This window comes from Entelurus aequoreus, linkage group LG01, assembly GCF_033978785.1.
Source record: "Entelurus aequoreus isolate RoL-2023_Sb linkage group LG01, RoL_Eaeq_v1.1, whole genome shotgun sequence".
Classification (NCBI taxonomy): domain Eukaryota; kingdom Metazoa; phylum Chordata; class Actinopteri; order Syngnathiformes; family Syngnathidae; genus Entelurus; species Entelurus aequoreus.
The window spans coordinates 65,237,076-65,256,653 of record NC_084731.1 but is presented as its reverse complement, the minus strand read 5'-3'; the positions used below and the strand labels follow the sequence as shown (position 1 = coordinate 65,256,653).

The 19,578-nt window shown below is 42.0% G+C and overlaps 1 protein-coding gene across 2 annotated transcripts in view; it reads left to right on the top strand.

The window, feature by feature from the left end:
• LOC133655839 (uncharacterized) overlaps positions 1–19,578 on the top strand; it is a 247,619-nt gene that overhangs the window by 127,495 nt on the left and 100,546 nt on the right. The gene's annotated exons all lie outside the window — the stretch shown is intronic.

Here is a 19,578-nt window from a genome sequence, read left to right as displayed (position 1 = left end):
AGATAGTCTTCCCAACGTGTCCTGGGTCTTCCCCGTGGCCGCCTACCGGTCGGACGTGCTCGAAACACCTCCCTAGGGAGGCGTTCGGGTGGCATCCTGACCAGATGCCCGAACCACCTCATCTGGCTCCTCTCCATGTGGAGGAGCAGCGGCTTTACTTTGAGCTCCTCCCGGATGACAGAGCTTCTCACCCTATCTCTAAGGGAGAGACCCGCCACCCGGCGGAGGAAACTCATTTCGGCCGCTTGTACCCGTGATCTTGTCCTTTCGACCATGACCCAAAGCTCATGACCATAGGTGAGGATGGGAACGTAGATCGACCGGTAAATTGAGAGCTTTGCCTTCCGGCTCAGCTCCTTCTTCACCACAACGGATCGATACAGCGTCCGCATTACTGAAGACGCCGCACCGATCCGCCTGTCGATCTCACGATCCACTCTTCCCTCACTCGTGAACAAGACTCCGAGGTACTTGAACTCCTCCACTTGGGGCAAGATCTCCTCCCCAACCCGGAGATGGCACTCCACCCTTTTCCAGGCGAGAACCATGGACTCTGACTTGGAGGTGCTGATTCCCATCCCAGTCGCTTCACACTCAGCTGCGAACCGATCCAGGAGAGCTGAAGATCCTGGCCAGATGAAGCCATCAGGACCACATCATCTGCAAATAGCAGAGACCTAATCCTGCAGCCACCAAACCAGATACCCTCAACGCCCTGACTGCGCCTAGAAATTCTGTCCATAAAAGTTATGAACAGAATCGGTGACAAAGGGCAGTCTTGGCGGAGTCCAACCCTCACTGGAAACGTGTCCGACTTACTGCCGGCAATGCGGACCAAGCTCTGATACTGATCATACAGGGAGCGGACAGCCACAATAAGACAGTCCGATACCCCATACTCTCTGAGGACTCCCCACAGGACTTCCCGGGGTACACGGTCGAATGCCTTCTCCAAGTCCACAAAGCACATGTAGACTGGTTGGGCAAACTCCCATGCACCCTCAAGGATCCTGCCGAGAGTATAGAGCTGGTCCACAGTTCCACGACCAGGACGAAAACCACACTGTTCCTCCTGAATCCGAGGTTCGACTATTCGGTGTAGCCTCCTCTCCAGTACACCTGAATAGACCTTACCGGGAAGGCTGAGGAGTGTGATCCCACGATAGTTGGAACACACCCTCCGGTTCCCCTTCTTAAAGAGAGGAACCACCACCCCGGTCTGCCGATCCAGAGGTACCACCCCCGATGTCCACACGATGTTGCAGAGTCTTGTCAACCAAGACAGCCCCACAGCATCCAGAGCCTTAAGGAACTGCGGGCGGATCTCATCCACCCCCAGGGCCTTGCCACCGAGGAGCTTTTTAACTACCTCAGCAACCTCAGCCCCAGAAATAGGAGAGCCCACCACAGATGCCCCAGGCACTGCTTCCTCATAGGAAGACGTGTTGGTGGGATTGAGGAGGTCTTCGAAGTATTCCCTCCACCGATCCACAACATCCGCAGTCAAGGTCAGCAGAACACCATCCTCACCATACACGGTGTTGACATTGCTCTGCTTCCCCTTCCTGAAGCGGCGGATGGTGGTCCAGAATCACTTTGAAGCCATCCGGAAGTCGTTTTCCATGGCTTCCCCGAACTCCTCCCATGTCCGAGTTTTTGCCTCCGCGACCGCTGAAGTTACCGGAAGAACTTTGAACATGTCATCTCACCATATGAAATATAACTTACTTCACCAATTATTATTTATTTTTATTATTATTACTTATGGAGTGAATACATTGAGAACAGGAAGTGAACACAAATTTTAGCAACTGCTATGTAAAGGAAAAGGGGTAGGATTAAATAAGCTCTCCTTCTTTCTACTCCCTTTTCCAACATGTTGAATAGAGAAACTGGAAATTGTGATGCATCATGTTGTATGCTTGCATGTTCGAAATAAACTCAAACTCAAACAATATTGCGCCACACATTTTCAATGGGAGACAGGTGTGTACTACAGGCAGGCCAGTCTAGTACCCGCACTTTTTTACTATAAAGCCACGCTGTTGTAACACGTGGCTTGGCATTGTCTTGCTGAAATAAGCAGTTGATAACGTTGCTTGGATGGCAACATATGTTGCTCCAAAACCTGTATGTACCTTTCAGCATTAATGGTGCCTTCACAGATTTGTAAGTTACCCATGCCTTGGCCACTAATACACCCCATACCACACCACGCCTAGAACAGTCCGGATGGTTATTTTCCTCTTGGGTCCGGAGGACACAATGTCGTTTCCATAAACAATTTGAAATGTGGACTCGTCAGACCACAGAACACTTTTCCACTTTGCATCAGTCCATCTTAGATGAGCTCAGGCCAAGCGAAGCGTTTCTGGGTGTCGTTGATAAATGGCTTTGGCTTTGCATAGTAGAGTTTTAACTTGCACTTACAGATGTAGTGACCAATTGTAGTGACTGACAGTGGTTTTCTGAAGTGTTCCTGAGCCTATGTGGTGATATCCTTTACACGCCGATGTTGCTTTTTGACGCAGTACCGCCTGAGGGATCCAAGGTGCATAATATCATGGCTTACGTGCAGTGATTTTTCCAGATTCTCTGAACCTTTTGATGATATTACGCAGGGGCGTCACTAGCTTTTAAGGACAGGGGGGGCTTAGCCCCCAGGAGATGCACAGGATGCGAGCGAACGTAGCGCACGAGCACAAAACTTCACAAAAGGCTAACAAAGACATAGAAATTAATCATTGTTATTATTATTATTTCAGTCGGTTTATTTTCTTCACAAACGGCTAACAAAGACTTAGAAATTAATCATTGTTATTATTATTATTTCAGTCGGTTTATTTTCTTCACAAACGGCTAACAAAGACTTAGAAATTAATCATTGTTATTATTATTATTTCAGTGGGTTTATTTTCAATCTGTGTTCAGTACAACAACAAACATGGGTTTGCACAGTGACATTTTGTTTACAGCATCAACAAGAAACAATTACTTGCATGATCCTTCAAGATACACTGAAACACATTGAAAGTCATGGCATTAGCCTCTATGTTATTCATTCACAACATAGAGGCTAATGCCATGACTTTCGCTCACAATACAATAATTGTTTGTTCCCAAATATTTTGAAGTTGCACAGATTACATTTTGGGCACATATGTGACTAAAATGGTTGTAAATTCAAGCCCTGGAAATATTACTTAATTACTTGAATTAAAGTAATATCTGGATCGGGATAATTTGGCTTGTATATATATATATATATATATATATATATATATATATATATATATATATATATATATATATATATATATATATATAATATATATATATGTATATATATATATATATATATATATATATATATATATATATATATATATATATATATATATATATATATATATATATATATATATATTATATACAAGCCAAATTATCCCGATCCAGATATTACTTTAATTCAAGTAATTAAGTAAGTATATATATATATATATATATATATATATATATATATATATATATATATATATATATATATATATATATATATATATATATATTATATACAAGCCAAATTATCCCGATCCAGATATTACTTTAATTCAAGTAATTAAGTAAGTAAGTAATATCTGGATCGGGATAATTTGGCTTGTATATAATATAATATATATATATATATATATATATATATATATATATATATATATATATATATATATATATATATATATATATATATATATATATATATATATATATATATATATATATATATATATATATATATATATAATATATATATATATATATATATATATATATATATATATATATATATATATATATAAATATATATATATATATATAATATATATATATATATGTATATATATAATATATACATATATGTGTATATATATATATATATATATATATATATATATATATATATATATATATATATATATATATATATATATATATATATATATATATATATACATATATATATATATTATGGCAAGCTGTTAAGGAAATTATATATACATGGAAGTCTGAATAGAAATGAGAAAGGTTTATATATACTATAAATAAGAAAGACTTAGAGTCCGTCTGCTGATCTGAAAAAGAGCCAAAGCTGTCAAAGAGCTGAGGGACCGTCTTCAAAGTGCAATGCTGAAACAAATAATGCAAACAATAAAATGTAGCTTCCAGGGCTTGAGATTAACGTAGTCCCGTCGTCCCGGGGACGGTAAAAAAAATGCACGGGACGAAATTAAATGCTCCCCAGGACGATGGCTTTTAACCTTTTTTTTCTTTTTTCTTTTTATGTATTTAGTCATTTTACATTTTATATTAAATGTCTTGGTTTTTCCACCCTCTGAAAATCCTATGAAATGTTTAATAAGCCATCCTATAATAATACAAAAGCTATTAATGTAACAATACAATAAAACAAATATATTTAATGAAGTTTTTTTCATTATTTTAACAATAGAGGCTTTGCAGCTGACGTCATCAGCCACGTGACATTAGCTTGGCGGCCATCTTGCCGGTCACCAGTTCACTGCCGGTCAATGACTCACACACGCTTTCTTGTTTGATCTGCTGCTATTTGAGCTTGGAAATGCCGGAAACCTGCTGTGCTGTTGGATGTAGCAATAGACGAGGCGATAAACCAAATCTTAGCTTCGGATCGCTGCGATTTGTCGTGAACGATGGAAACCTACGATGTACACAAGGATATGCAATGAACACTTCATATCAGGTATGTAAACAAACTATTCACCCCTGATTTGTTTCACAAAATATGAAATAATACAATATGGGATGATACAAATATGATTGTTGAAAATGCTGGGTGCATTTTTAGAAAGGCAGCAAGAGCAGCAAGGCAGGGAATGGAATGATTTCTTCAGTTCACCCCCCCCCCCCCGCCCCCCCCCCCCCGGCCCCCCGTCTGTGTGATGCTAGGTACCGTTTTTATTTTTTCATGATGCCTCATCTGATTGGCTTGAAAACTTTATCAATGTAAATGTTGAGCTTCATATTGGAATTGAACAATTAATTATCATGAGTGAATGCATTAGGAAATTTCAAAATAAATTATGATGGACCTTGTGAAACAATTTTTTTCTAATGAAGCATTTTTGAACAAGAGGCTTTTTGTTACTTCATTTGGCACAAGGTAAAATCTACATTGGCAAAGTTTTCAAGCCATTGGCACAAGGTTAAACATTTTATTGGTAAAGTTTTCAAGCCAATCAGATGAGGCATCATGAAAAAATAAGAAAAAAATAAAAACGGTAGCAACTTAAACAGACAGGTATCTGAATGATTTTACTCTATTCAGTTTTTTAATATGTCAAGTTATGAAATGCCATTACAAAACAAATTGAACTGGGTATATCCCCATCAACAACGTGCTTAATTATTTATGGCAGTCATTATGAATAATGTGATTGTTTAATTGTTTCAGGTGCAAAAAGCGAAGATCCACTATCCCCAGACTATGTGCCAAGTATATTTGAGCATACCCAGTCACCTCACAAACAAAAACTCAAATGTTCAATGAAGATCTTTGAGAGAAGACAAAATCTCAAGCAGCGCAAGAGAGACCGCGAGAGGGCATTGGCAGCGGCAGCAGCACTTGTCAATATTTCCCAGTTTGTCCCTTGTGAAAATGATCAACTACCTGCTGGTGAAGATGTGGTGCACGCTGAGATTCGAAAAGAAGGCAGCTTAATCCACTAGATGTTGAAGGCACCAGAGGATTAGCTGCTGTCCGTATCCATGTAGAGAGAGTTATTGGACTCGCAAGACAAAAGTATACCATGATGGAAAATATCATACCCATCTCTTTATTGTCATCTGATGACAGTGGTTTCACAACATTAGATACAATTGTACAAGTGTCATGCGCACTTACAAATTTATCCGACCCAATTGTACCATTTGAGTAATGATGTTGCATCCATATTTTTTCTGTAATAAATACCAGGAAATAATCTTACAGAAACAACTTTTTCTGTTTGCTTCCAACTTCTTACAGTTAGGGCAAAACCATCGTTGTGGGACTCGTTTTATGCCAAGACATTTCATGTGGAATGCTTTGATGCTGCAGTTCTCGGATTTACAAACCAACATATCCTCAGTGGGAGGGTTACGGCAGAAGCAAACAAACTCTTCCGAAGCGTACGCAGTGGTAGCAACAGATTGTTCTACCGTGTACACTTTAGCTAATAGCTCTGGCATAATACAACGGAGATAGAAATTGTCCATCTTGGCCGGTTCGTTTGCCAGGAAGGAATCATCAGGAATGATGCGCTGAATAAAGAGTAGATTCTCCTTCCATACGACAAAGTCACAGTACTTCCTGCCAGTACAATACAGGTATGATTGTACTTGGTAATAATACTGGTGGTCTTCACGTAGCACGCAATTGCCGTTCGATTTCTGCTCCAAACAGACCGCCTTGGACTCACCAGCAACCTCTTCCACTCCTTTATCTTTGATGCAGAAGGGACACTTAATTTCGAGGCACCCTTTGCCACAGCAGTCACACGAGAGTAGCCCATCCGGTGATGCGCCAAAATATGGACGGTCGGCAGACATGTGGAATCCGGTTTCGTCAACGTTTAGGCCAGTGTGCCGCTGGGTCATTATCATTTCGTACCGCTTCCTTGCGTCCGACTCGTGATCGCAACCCCATCTAAAAATAAAATGATGAATATAAACGTAAATATGAAAGGTAGTACTTTGGTTAGAAGCAAACATAGTATCAATCAATCAATCAATCAATGTTTATTTATATAGCCCTAAATCACAAGTGTCTCAAAGGGCTGTACAAGCCACAACGACATCCTCGGTACAGAGCCCACATACGGGCAAGGAAAACTCACCCCAGTGGGACGTCAATGTGAATGACTATGAGAAACCTTGGAGAGGACCGCATATGTGGGTAACACCCCCCCCCCCCCCCCCCTCCTCTGGGGGAGACCGAAAGCAATGGATGTCGAGTGGGTCTGACATAATATTGTGAAAGTCCAACACATCAGCGAAAGTCCAGTCCATAGTGGGGCCAGCAGGAATCATCCCGAGCGGAGACGGGTCAGCAGCGTAGAGATGTCCCCATCCGATGGACAGGCTAGCGGTCCACCCCGGGTTGGGAGCAGAGTAGAAAAGAAAAGAAAAGAAACGGCAGATCAACTGGTCTAAAAAGGGAGTCTATTTAAAGGCTAGACTATACAAATGAGTTTTAAGATGAGACTTAAATGCTTCTACTGAGGTAGCATCTCTAACTTTTACCGGGAGGGCATTCCATAGTATTGGAGCCCGAATAGAAAACGCTCTATAGCCCGCAGACTTTTTTTGGGCTCTGGGAATCACTAATAAGCCGGAGTTCTTTGAACGCAGATTTCTTGCCGGGACATATGGTACAATACAATCGGCAAGATAGGCTGGAGCTTGACCGTGTAGTATTTTATACGTAAGTAGTAAAACCTTAAAGTCGCATCTTAGGTGCACAGGAAGCCAGTGCAAGTGAGCCAGTACAGGCGTAATATGATCAAACTTTCTTGTTTTTGTCAAAAGTCTAGCAGCCACATTTTGTACCATCTGTAATCTTTTAATGCTAGACATAGGGAGGCCCGAAAATAAAACGTTACAGTAATCGAGACGAGATGTAACGAACGCATGGATAATGATCTCAGCATCGCTTGTGGACAAAATGGAACGAATTTTAGCGATATTACGGAGATGAAAGAAGGCCGTTTTAGTAACACTCTTAATGTGTGACTCAAACGAGAGAGTTGGGTCGAAGATAATACCCAGATTCTTTACCGAGTCGCCTTGTTTAATTGTTTGGTTGTCAAATGTTAAGGTGGTATTATTAAATAGATGTCGGTGTTGAGCAGGACCGATAATCAGCATTTCCGTTTTCTTAGCGTTGAGTTGCAAAAAGTTAGCGGACATCCATTGTTTAATTTCATTAAGACACGCCTCCAGCTGACTACAATCCGGCGTGTTGGTCAGCTTTAGGGGCATGTAGAGTTGAGTGTCATCAGCATAACAGTGAAAGCTAACACCGTATTTGCGTACGATGTCACCTAGCGGCAGCATGTAAATACTAAAGAGTGCAGGGCCAAGAACCGAACCCTGGGGAACTCCGCCCGTTACCTTAACATAGTCCGAGGTCACATTGTTATGGGAGACACACTGCATCCTGTCAGTAAGATAAGAGTTAAACCAAGACAAGGCTAAGTCTGACATCCAAATACGCGTTTTGATACGCTCTAATAAAATATTATGATCAACAGTATCGAAAGCGGCGCTAAGATCAAGAAGCAGCAACATAGATGACGCATCAGAATCCATCGTTAGCAATAGATCATTAGTCATTTTTGCGAGGGCTGTCTCCGTAGAGTGATTTGCCCTGAAACCGGATTGAAAAGGTTCACAGAGATTGTTAGACGCTAAGTGTTCATTTAGCTGTTGTGCGACTATTTTTTCGAGGATTTTCGAGATAAACGGAAGGTGGAACACCGGCCGGTAGTTTACCATGAGGTCAGGATCGAGGTTAGGTCTTTTGAGTAGAGGATGAATAACCGCTTTTTTGAATGCTAGGGGAACAGTGCCAGAGGAAAGTGATAAGTTTATAATATTTAACACTGATGGACCTAATAATACAAAAAGCTCCTTGATAGGTTTCCCAGGAATTGGGTCAAGTAAACATGTTGTTTGTTTTGTCCCATTTACACATTTTGACAATTCCTCCAATGTTATTTCATCAAAGAGAGAGAAACTATTTTGGAGGGCGGTATCCGTCGTATATACAGTCGTATCTGTGTTAATAGAACCCAGTTGTAGCTGAGATGTATTGTCTTTAATCTCTTTTCTAATGACTTCAATTTTCTTATTAAAGAAATTCATAAAGTCATCTGCTGAGTGGGTGGAGCTACTGGGAGGAGTCCCTTGTTGGGTTAGCGATGCTACTGTACTAAACAAAAATTTAGGATAATTTTTGTTGAGGTGGATGAGATTTGAGTAATATTTAGCTTTAGCTGAGGTAAGCATGCGTTTATAAGTTATTAAACTATCACACCATGCTTGATGAAAAACCTCAAGTTTAGTCACACGCCATTTGCGTTCCAGCTTTCTACATGATAATTTCTGGGCTTTAGTTTCTTCTGTAAACCATGGGGTACGCCTTTTAGGGGCCCTTTTTAGCTTTAGCGGTGCTACACTATCAATGGTGTTGCGCAGGGCGTCGTTAAAGTTGTTAGTGAGGTTATCAATAGAGCCCACATAATTTGGGAATGGTGCCATTACCGAAGGCAGTAGGTCAGTAAGAGTCGTCGTTGTGGCAGCATTAATGTTGCGGCTGCTATAGTAGTTATTATTATTATTATTAGTTTGTTGACAATGAGTCAGAACTTGGAATTTTATAAGGTAATGATCGGACATTACTTTAGTGTACGGGAATATCGTAACTTTAGAGGTGGTGACACCCCTGACAAGCACTAGATCTATCGTATTATCGTTGCGATGCATGGGTTCATTTATTATTTGTGTAAGACCACAGCTATCAATTATAGTCTGGAGCGCCACGCATGGAGGGTCCGATGGGGTATTCATATGGATATTAAAGTCCCCCATTATGATTATATTGTCGGCGTGCGTCACTAGATCAGCAACAAACTGAGAATTCACTGATGAAGTCCGAATAGGGCCCAGGGGGGCGGTAGATAACAGCCAGGTGGAGAGGCAGCGGTGTGACAAACCTCAAAGTGAGCACCTCAAACGAGTTATATTTATTATTTAGGTTAGGTGTAAAATTATAGTTTTCATTGTATATTAGTGCGACACCCCCTCCCCTTTTAAGAGGACGGGCAACATGTGCATTGGTATAGTTAGGAGGAGATGACTCATTTAGCGCAAAAAAATCGTCTGGTTTGAGCCAGGTCTCGGCGAGACCAACAACGTCAAGTTTGTTGTCTCTAATGACCTCATTAACTAATAACGTTTTGGAAGATAATGATCTTTTGTTTAAAAAGCCCATATTATAGGTAGTGGGCTGTTTTGAGGATTGTTTGTTGAAATTATCCGAAGTAGCAATATTAATAATGTTGCGTTTATTATGCGTAGTGCACTTTAAATAGTTTCGACCATATCTAGGAATTGATACGACGGGAATTGTCCGATTGTTTGCTAGATGTTGCGATAAACTGAACGCATCATAGTTAGCCACCTCAGTAGATTGCATGTCTGCCTCTGACACGGTCACAAAAGAAAAAACATTATGTGAGTTGTGTTTTATTCTAAGAGAATTGCTATGTGTGCAGGGATTATCCAGCCTGGCGCCGGCTAGTTCTAGTTTGAATGGCTTCTTACCCGGACACTCCACGCTTCTTTGGTTAGCTTTTCCCTTTGTTGTTAGCCCTGCTCGGCATCCCCGCTTCTGCTTCCGCTCACACCGCTTACGTCGTCTCCATTGGCGGTCACCGCTAGCACTTGACTCCGCTGCTACAAAGGCTGCTCGATGTAGCCCGCGAAGTATTCCCATGCTAGCGAGGAGGTCCACCGTACATGCATCTTTCAGTCTATAACGACCCGATCCATCCACATCCAGAATTGTCTGTCGGTCGTATGTGATCACAGAGTGTTCACGCTTTGAGCCAGCCATGAAATTGACAGAAATGACGGGTGTTTTTTGCCAAATCGCTCTACACTCCCAAGAGCGTCTTCAAGCTGCTGCATAGCAATGCGCCGCCATCTTGCAATACTAAATAGTATCTAAATAGTAAATAGCTCTGACCGTAACTTAGGTACAAGGGTTCATTGGATTCCACACTTTCTCCTTTATCTATTGGGGATCACGAATTTGTATTTTAAACCACCTCGGATACTATATCCTCTTGAAAATGAGAGTCGAGAACGCGAAATGGACATTCACAGTGACTTTTATCTCCACTACAATACATCGGCGAAGCTTTTTAGCTACTGAGCTAACGTGATAGCATCGGGCTCAAATGCAGATAGAAACAAAATAAATAAATCCCTGACTGGAAGGATAGACAGAAGATCAACAATACTATTAAACCATCTTGCAATACTAAATAGTAAAGCGATTTGACAAACCATTTCAATAGGCAGAAAGAAGAAAAAGAATAGTGCAGACTTATAAGGGATGACAGTTGATAGACAGATAAGCGAGAGAAAGCACTCATAACCATGTATTTTACAATTACCTCTTTTATGCAATCTGAAAGCTAACTACTAAGATTACTGACTGCCTTACTTAAGATTGTTAAGCACCCATAACCATATACAATTTACCTTCTTTATGAAGTCTGAAAGTTCATATAGAAGAGTAGATTTAAATACAAACAATAAATACAAATTTAAACTACAAACAATAAATACAAATTGAAAATACAAACAATCACAATCACACAGTTACTGCCACGCGGATTTGTAAACAGACAGTAGGCTCTTCTGTGTGTGCTTTTTCCTTACCTTGGTCATGAGAAGAAATCGATTCTTGTTTGGAATCTGCCATATCAGCCCATCATGCACAAAACCTGCTGTAAAATACTTGTAGGCATCCAGACTCTTGTATGCCTTAAGGTCCTTTCCAGTGTACGGAGATGGTGAATCGACGAGGTAATTATAAATGTCTGGATATGAGAGTTCAGGCAGGTCGGCTGTTGCAAAATGCTCAGGTGATTATAGCATGCTTCTCGGTAAAAGGTACGGATCCGTTGTGCCAACAAGGTTCAACTTCTCTCGGTAACGTTTCTTGGACTCTTCATCCAAATGCACAACTTCATTGGATAGCAAATCAGCCATAATTCGGATGAAATCGGTGAAAATGTAGCGCAGAAATCAAACTAAATGTACGAACACGTAGGAACGAGCTGACCGGTTGACCGGCAAGATGGCGGCGTAACACAAAGTCACGTGATAAAACCACGTGACTGCAAAGCCTCTATAGGCTAATGTATATTACTTTATATAGATTCTACAAGAAACACAAAACTTAAAGGCCTACTGAAATGATTTTTTTTAATTTAAACGGGGTTAGCAGATCCATTCTATGTGTCATACTTGATCATTTCGCAATATTGCCATATTTTTGATGAAAGGATTTAGTAGAGAACAACGACGATAAAGGTCGCAACTTTTGGTCGCTGATAAAAAAAAGCCTTGCCTATACCGGAAGTAGCGTGACGTCATGCCTATACCGGAAGTAGCGTGACGTCACAGGAGGAAGGACTCCTCACATTTCCCCATTGTTTACAATGCAGCGAGAGAGATTCGGACCAAGAAAGCGACGATTACCCCATTAATTTGAGCGAGGATGAAAGATTCGTGGATGAGGAAAGTGAGAGTGAAGGACTACAGAGGCAGTGCAGGACGTATGTTTTTTCGCTCTGACCGTAACTTAGGTACAAGGGTTCATTGGATTCCACACTTTCTCCTTTATCTATTGTGGATCACGGATTTGTATTTTAAACCACCTCGGATACTATATCCTCTTGAAAATGAGAGTCGAGAACGCGAAATGGACATTCACAGTGACTTTTATCTCCACTACAATACATCGGCGAAGCTTTTTAGCTACTGAGCTGACGTGATAGCATCGGGCTCAAATGCAGATAGAAACAAAATAAATAAATCCCTGACTGGAAGGATAGACAGAAGATCAACAATACTATTAAACCCTGTACATGTAACTACACGGTTAATAATTCCCAGCCTGGCAAAGCTTAACAATGCTGTTGCTAACGACGCCATTGAACCTAACTTAGCAATGGGACCTCACAGAGCTCTGATAAAAACATTAGCGCGCCACCTACGCCAGCCCTCATCTGCTCATCAACACCCGTGCTCACCTGCGTTCCAGCGATGGACGGAAGGACGAAGGACTTCACCCGATCATCCGTGCGGTCGGCGGCTAGTGCGTCTGCTATCCAAGTAAGTCCTCCTGGTTGTGTTGCTACAGCCAGCCGCTAATACACCGATCCCACCTACAACTTTCTTCTTTGCAGTCTTCATTGTTCATTAAACAAATTGTAAAAGATTCACCAACACAGATGTCCAGAATACTGTGGAATTTTGAGATGAAAACAGAGCTTTTTTGTATTGGATTCAATGTGGTACCAATAATTCCGGTTCAACAATTGACGTTACGCGCATACGTCATCATATATAGACGTTTTCAACCGGAAGTTTAGCGGGAAATTTAAAATTGCACTTTATAAGTTAACCCGGCTGTATTGGCATGTGTTGCAATGTTAAGATTAGTGGGTTTCAGTAGGCCTTTAAAAACTAAATTATTTACAATTGTAGACACAAGGTTCTTGTTCTGCAGTGCTGTACGCTAATGTGTTTCGTACACCTGCAGGACCGCCAGCAAGGTCGCAGAGAAAATGCGGACTGGATTTTGAGTGATGTGGGCATTTTCTGTATGAATAAGTCCAAGGACCGCAAGCAAGGTCGCAGAGAAAATGTGGACTGGATTTTGAGTAATGTGGGCATTTTCTATATGAACAAGTGGAATGGATTGGATACCGACGCACTAAAGAGGCTCTCCACCTTACGCTATGAAGTGAGGGGAAACTGAGTGAATAATGACAGGTTATATGATTATTTATTTAAACTCATATTCGGGCCACTTTATAATGAATATGTCAGCATGTATTTGTAAAAAAAACAAACAAAAAAAAAAAACATTGATTTTTCTTTTTTTTCTTAACACCAAATTTTTTAGGGGGGCTTAAGAACATTTTAGGGGGGCTTGAGCCCCCCTAAAATAGGCCTAACAACGCCAATGATATTACGGAGCGTAGATGGTGAAATCCCTAAATTCCTTGCAATAGCTGGTTGAGAAATGTTGTTCTTAAACAATTTGCTCAGGCATTTGTTGACAAAGTGGTGACCTTCGCCCCATCCTTGTTTGTGAATGACTGAGCATTTCATGGAAGCTGGTTTTATACCCAATCATGGCACCCACCTGTTCCCAATTAGCCTGTTCACCTGTGGGATGTTCCAATTAAGTGTTTGATGAGCATTCATCAACTTTCTCAGTCTTTTTTGCCACTTGTGCCAGCTTTTTTGAAACATGTTGCAGGCATCAAATTCCGAATGAGCTAATATTTTCAAAAAATAAAGTTCCTCAGTTCGAAAGTTAAATATCTTGTCTTTGCAGTCTATTCAATTGAATATAAGTTGAAAAGGATTTGCAAATCATTGTATTCTCTTTTTATTTACCATTTACACAACGTGACAACTTCACTGATTTTGGGGGTTGTAGAACAAGAGGAACACTAAATGACCCGATACTATCTGCATTTAACTATAACAGATCATAATGAGTCGGTTCATTTTTGTTCTGCACTCCTGTTTCGTTTAGTGTTGTATTGAGCAGAATAATTATTCGAAAAGAGCTTTGCAAAAGTGAGGTCTGCTTGATTGTAGCATTAAATCAAATCAAAATGTATTTGTTTGGCACTTTTCATACGGGCAAGTGACAAACACAAATATTTTAATAGAAAACAACACACACACACACACACATGAGAGAATTTGAGGAAAAATGCCACCTTTGAGGCATCCAGACTGGAGAAGAACTAAAATGTATGTCATTTAAAACAAATATAGTATAAAACATATGAAAAAATATAAGTACAAATGTAAAATATAAAATATTGCATTAAGTTGATAAAAACATAAAATTGAAAGAATAATAGCAGACTTCTTACTGGGGCGGTATAGCTCAGTTGGTAGGGTGGCCGTGCCATCAACTTGAGGGTTCCAGGTTCGACCCCCGCTTCCGCCATCCTAATCACTGCCGTTGTGTCCTTGGGCAAGACACTTTACCCACCTGCTCCCAGTCCCACCCATACTTTCAATGTAACTTAGATATTGGGTTTCACTATGTAAAAGCGCTTTGAGTCACTAGAGAAAAGCGCTATATAAATATAATTCACTTCATTAAGATAGAAAACAACAATAACAGATTATCAGTAAAAAAAAAAGCGTGATTAAAAAGATGTTAGCCTTTTTTAAAAAAAAAAAATGTCAACACTCTCTGCATTACCACTTATTTAGACAGCAAAGTGGGCAGCGCGGTGGAAGAGGGGTTTGTGCGTCTGCCTCACAATACGAAGGTCCTGAGTAGTCGTGAGTTCAATCCCGGCCTCGGGATCTTTCTGTGTGGAGTTTGCATGTCCTCCCCGTGACTGCGTGGGTTCCCTCTGGGTACTCCGGCTTCCTCCCACCTCCAAAGACATGCACCTGGGGATAGGTTGATTGGCAACACTAAATTGGCCCTACTGTGTGAATGCGAGTGTGAATGTTGTCTGTCTATCTGTGTTGGCCCTGCGATGAGGTGGCGACTTGTCCAGGGTGTACCCTGCCTTCCGCCCAATTGTAGCTGAGATAGGCTCCAGCGCCACCGCGACCCCGAAGGGAATAAGCGGTAGAAAATGGATGGATGGATAGACAGTAAAGTAGTTGTGATTAAAACTCTGCTGGTTGAAGTAAGACAAAATTAATAAAAAATACACAAATGACATCATTCCACAATGCTCATTTATCCTCCAAAAAATGTAGGATTATTTGAATGAAATTATTGTTCCGTTGACTTTAAAACCTGCTTTTCGTGGTCAACAAAAGGAAGGCAGCACATGTGTGACACTTATACACCAGCATGACGCTCAGCAGGGTCCTTACCAGCTGCCGTCCGGGGTCCTTGTTGCAGGGGGGGGGGGGGGGGGGGGGGGGCTTGCAGACCACACCATGAGAACGTCTACAAGGGACAATTCTTAGCCGCTGTGTCTGAAGATGCGACTTGTGACTTACATCCCAGGAAGTCAACACAATCACAAATGATCATTTTCTTGTCCACACATTATTTGGAGTTGCGTTCTTAAATGTACTTTTACTGTAATGATGGACACAATGTCCCAGGCTCAATTTCCCCAACTGGTAAATGACTTGTTGACTTTATATTTGTATGGACGAAAATGGGACGTGACGATTTTCGGGAGAGGCACTGAAATTTGGGAGTCTCCCAGGAGGTTTGGCAAGTATGAGAATTAGCGGTGAATGCGGGGTACCGCGGCACCGCCGCTGTATATAATCGGCGGGCCAGCTCTAGTGTTAATTTGAAAACGCCTCAAGGGCCAAGTGAAAATACACGGCGGGCCAAATTTGGCCCGTGGGCCAGAGTTTGACACCCATGCGGTAGAGGGTCCAGTGTGTCTGGGATAGTCTTCTTGATGTGTGACATGACTATCCTCTCAAAGCACTTCATCACTATTGGGGTGAGTGCAACAGGGCGATAGTCATTCAGACAGGCCACTGTGTTTTCCTTTGGCAGGGGCACAATGGTGGTGGTCTTGAAGCAGGTGGGCACAACAGCTTGTGCTAGTGAAAAGTTGTATATGTCAGCAAGTACGTCAGCCAGCTCTGATGAACACACCCTAAGGGGCCTGGCCAGGGATGTTGTCTGGGCCGGCTGCCTTCCGTGGGTTTGTTCTCCTCAGAACTGTACGAACCTCTGCTGTTGTCACAGTGAGTGGTGGGTCCTGCGTGCGCTCCGTGGTCAGAACCCCTCTCTGCTGGTTGGTGTTGAGGACCTTGAAGCAGGCGTACAACTCATTCAGCTCATCTGGCAGTGAGCGTTGGCTGTTTGTGACCCCCCTGCTTGTAGTCTGTGATGTGTTGCAGGCCTTGCCACATGCGCAGAGAATCTGTGGTGGATTAGAATCCCTCCAGCTTTAGTCTGTATTGTCCCTTGGCCTAGCTGATGGGATTTACGCAGGTCATATCTGGCCTTCTTGTAGTCCTCAGCGTTGCCTGAGACAAATGCAGTAGAGCGGGCATGTAGCTTGGACCGAACATCAGTTAATCCAGGGTCTTTGGTTTGGGTATATTTTGTATTGTTTTGTGGGAACAATGTTTTCCACACATGTGCTGATGTAGCCAGTTACACTGGAAGCATATTCCTTTATGTCCACAGTACCGTCATCCCTCTGAGCAGCAGTTTTGAATATGTCCCAGTCTGTACTCCCAAAGCAGTCCTGAAGCACTAGTTCAGTGTCTTCATTCCACACTTTAACAGTTTTTCTCACTTGGGGGGCTTGCTTGAGGCACTGTCTGTATGCTGGATATAGAAAAGCTGAGATATGATCAGATAGTCCAAAGTGTGGTCTGGGTACAGCCTTGTAGGCTCCCCTAACATTGCAATATACCTGGTCCACAGTGTTTTTCTCCCTCATAGGAAAGTTCACAAACTGATGGTATTTCGGGAGGACACTCTTTAGGTTGCGGTGGTTAAAAAGTAGGGGGCAGATATACGTTTTAAACTTCTTTCGGCTCCTTTTCATTCATAATATATTTTATTTTTCTTAGATTTTTGTATGAATTAAATAACTGAAATGTAATCTTTCAAAAATAGATGGTAAATGAGTGTTGCAGGTCTGTGTGGAGAAAAACATTTCAGTCTGACTTCTGCCAATATTTTACTATTCAAAAAGCTAATACTCTTGATGACAATAAAACAAACTGAAGCAATTAAATCCTTATCTCCCAAAATTCAAACAGAATCCATTAATTTGGTGCATTCCAAAAATCACCACTCATTCATCCATCTTCTTCCGCTTATCCGAGGTGGGGTCACGGGGGCAGCAGCCTAAGCAGGGAAGCCCAGACTTCCCTCTCCCCAGCCACTTGGTCCAGCTCCTCCCAGGGAATCTTGAGGCGTTCCCAGGCCAGCCGGGAGACAGTCTTCCCAACGTGTCCTGGATCTTCCCTTTGGCCTCCTACCGGTCGGACGTGCCCTAAACACCTCCCTAGGGAGGCGTTCGGGTGGCATCCTGATCAAATGCCCGAACCACCTCATCTGGCTCCTCTCGGTGTGGAGGAGCAGCAGCTTTACTTTGAGCTCCTCTCGGATGACAGAACTTCTCACCCTATCTCTAAGGGAGAGCCCCGCCACCCGGCGGAGGAAACTCATTTCGGCTGCTTGTACCCGTGATCTTGTCCTTTTGCTCAACCATAGGTGAGGATGGGAATGGAGATCAACTGGTAAATTGAGAGCTTTGCCTTCCGGTTCAGCTCCTTCTTCACCACAACGGATCGATACAGCTTCCGCATTACTGAAGACGCCGCACCGATCCGCCTGTCAATCTCACCATCCACTCTTCCCTCACTCGTGAACAAGACTCCGAGGTACTTGAACTCCTCCACATGGGGCAAGAACCATGGACTCGGACGTGGAGGTGCCGATTCCCATCCCAGTCGCTTCACACTCGGCTGCGAACCGATCCAGTGAGAGCTGAAGATCCTGGCCAGATGAAGCCATCAGGACCACATCTGCAAAAAGCAGAGACCTAATCCTGCAGCCACCAAACCAGATCCCCTCAACACCCTGACTGCTATAAAAGTTATGAACAGAATCGGTGACAAAGGGCAGCCTTGGTGGAGTCTAACCCTCACTGGAAACGGGTCCCACTTACTGCCGGCAATGCGGACCAAGTTCTGACACTTATCATACAGGGAGCAGACCGCCACAATCAGACAGTCCGATACCCCATATTCTCTGAGCACTTCCCACAGGACACGGTCGAATGTCTTCTCCAAGTCCACAAAGCACATGTCGACTGGTTGGGCAAACTCCCGTGCACCCTCAAGGACCCTGCCGTGTAGTCAGTCCACAGTTCCACGACCAGGAGGAACACTACACTGTTCCTCCTGAATCCGAGGCTCGACTATACGGCGTAGCCTCCTCTCTAGTACACCTGAATAGACCTTTATGGGGAAGGCTGAGGAGTTTGATCCCACCATAGTTCGAACACACCTTCCGGTTCCCCTTCTTAAAGAGAGGAACCACCGCCCCCGATGTCCACACAATGTTGCAGAGTCTTGTCAACCAAGACAGCCCCACAGCATCCAGAGCCTTAAGGAACTCCGGGCGGATCTTCTTAACTACCCGGAAATAGGAGAGGCCGCCACAGATTCCCCAGGCACTCGTTCCTCATAGGAAGACATGTTGGTTGAATTGAGGAGGTCTGCGAAGTATTCCCTCCACCGATCCCAAAAATCATGCTTCACATATTTCATAGAAATATTAATGTAAATCTAATATACATATTTTAATGTTTTTCATCAATAATTAAGAATAAAATCATATTTAATATAAATATTATGAACCTAATGTACCGGTACATTACAGGCCAAAAGTTTGGACACCTTCTCCCCAGTCAATGGGTTTTCCTTATTTTCATGACTATTTACATTGTAGATTGTCACATCAAAACTATGAATGAACACATGTGGAGTTATGTACTTGACAAAAAAAAGGTGAAATACCTGAAAACATGTTTTATAGCAGTAATCAGAGTAAAGGGTGGCTATTTTGAAGAAACTCGAATATAAAATGTTTTCAGTTATTTCACCTTCTTTTTTGTTAAGTACATAACTCCACATGTGTTCATTCATAATTTTGATGTGACAATCTACAATGTAAATAGTCATGAAAATAAAGAAAACATTGAATGA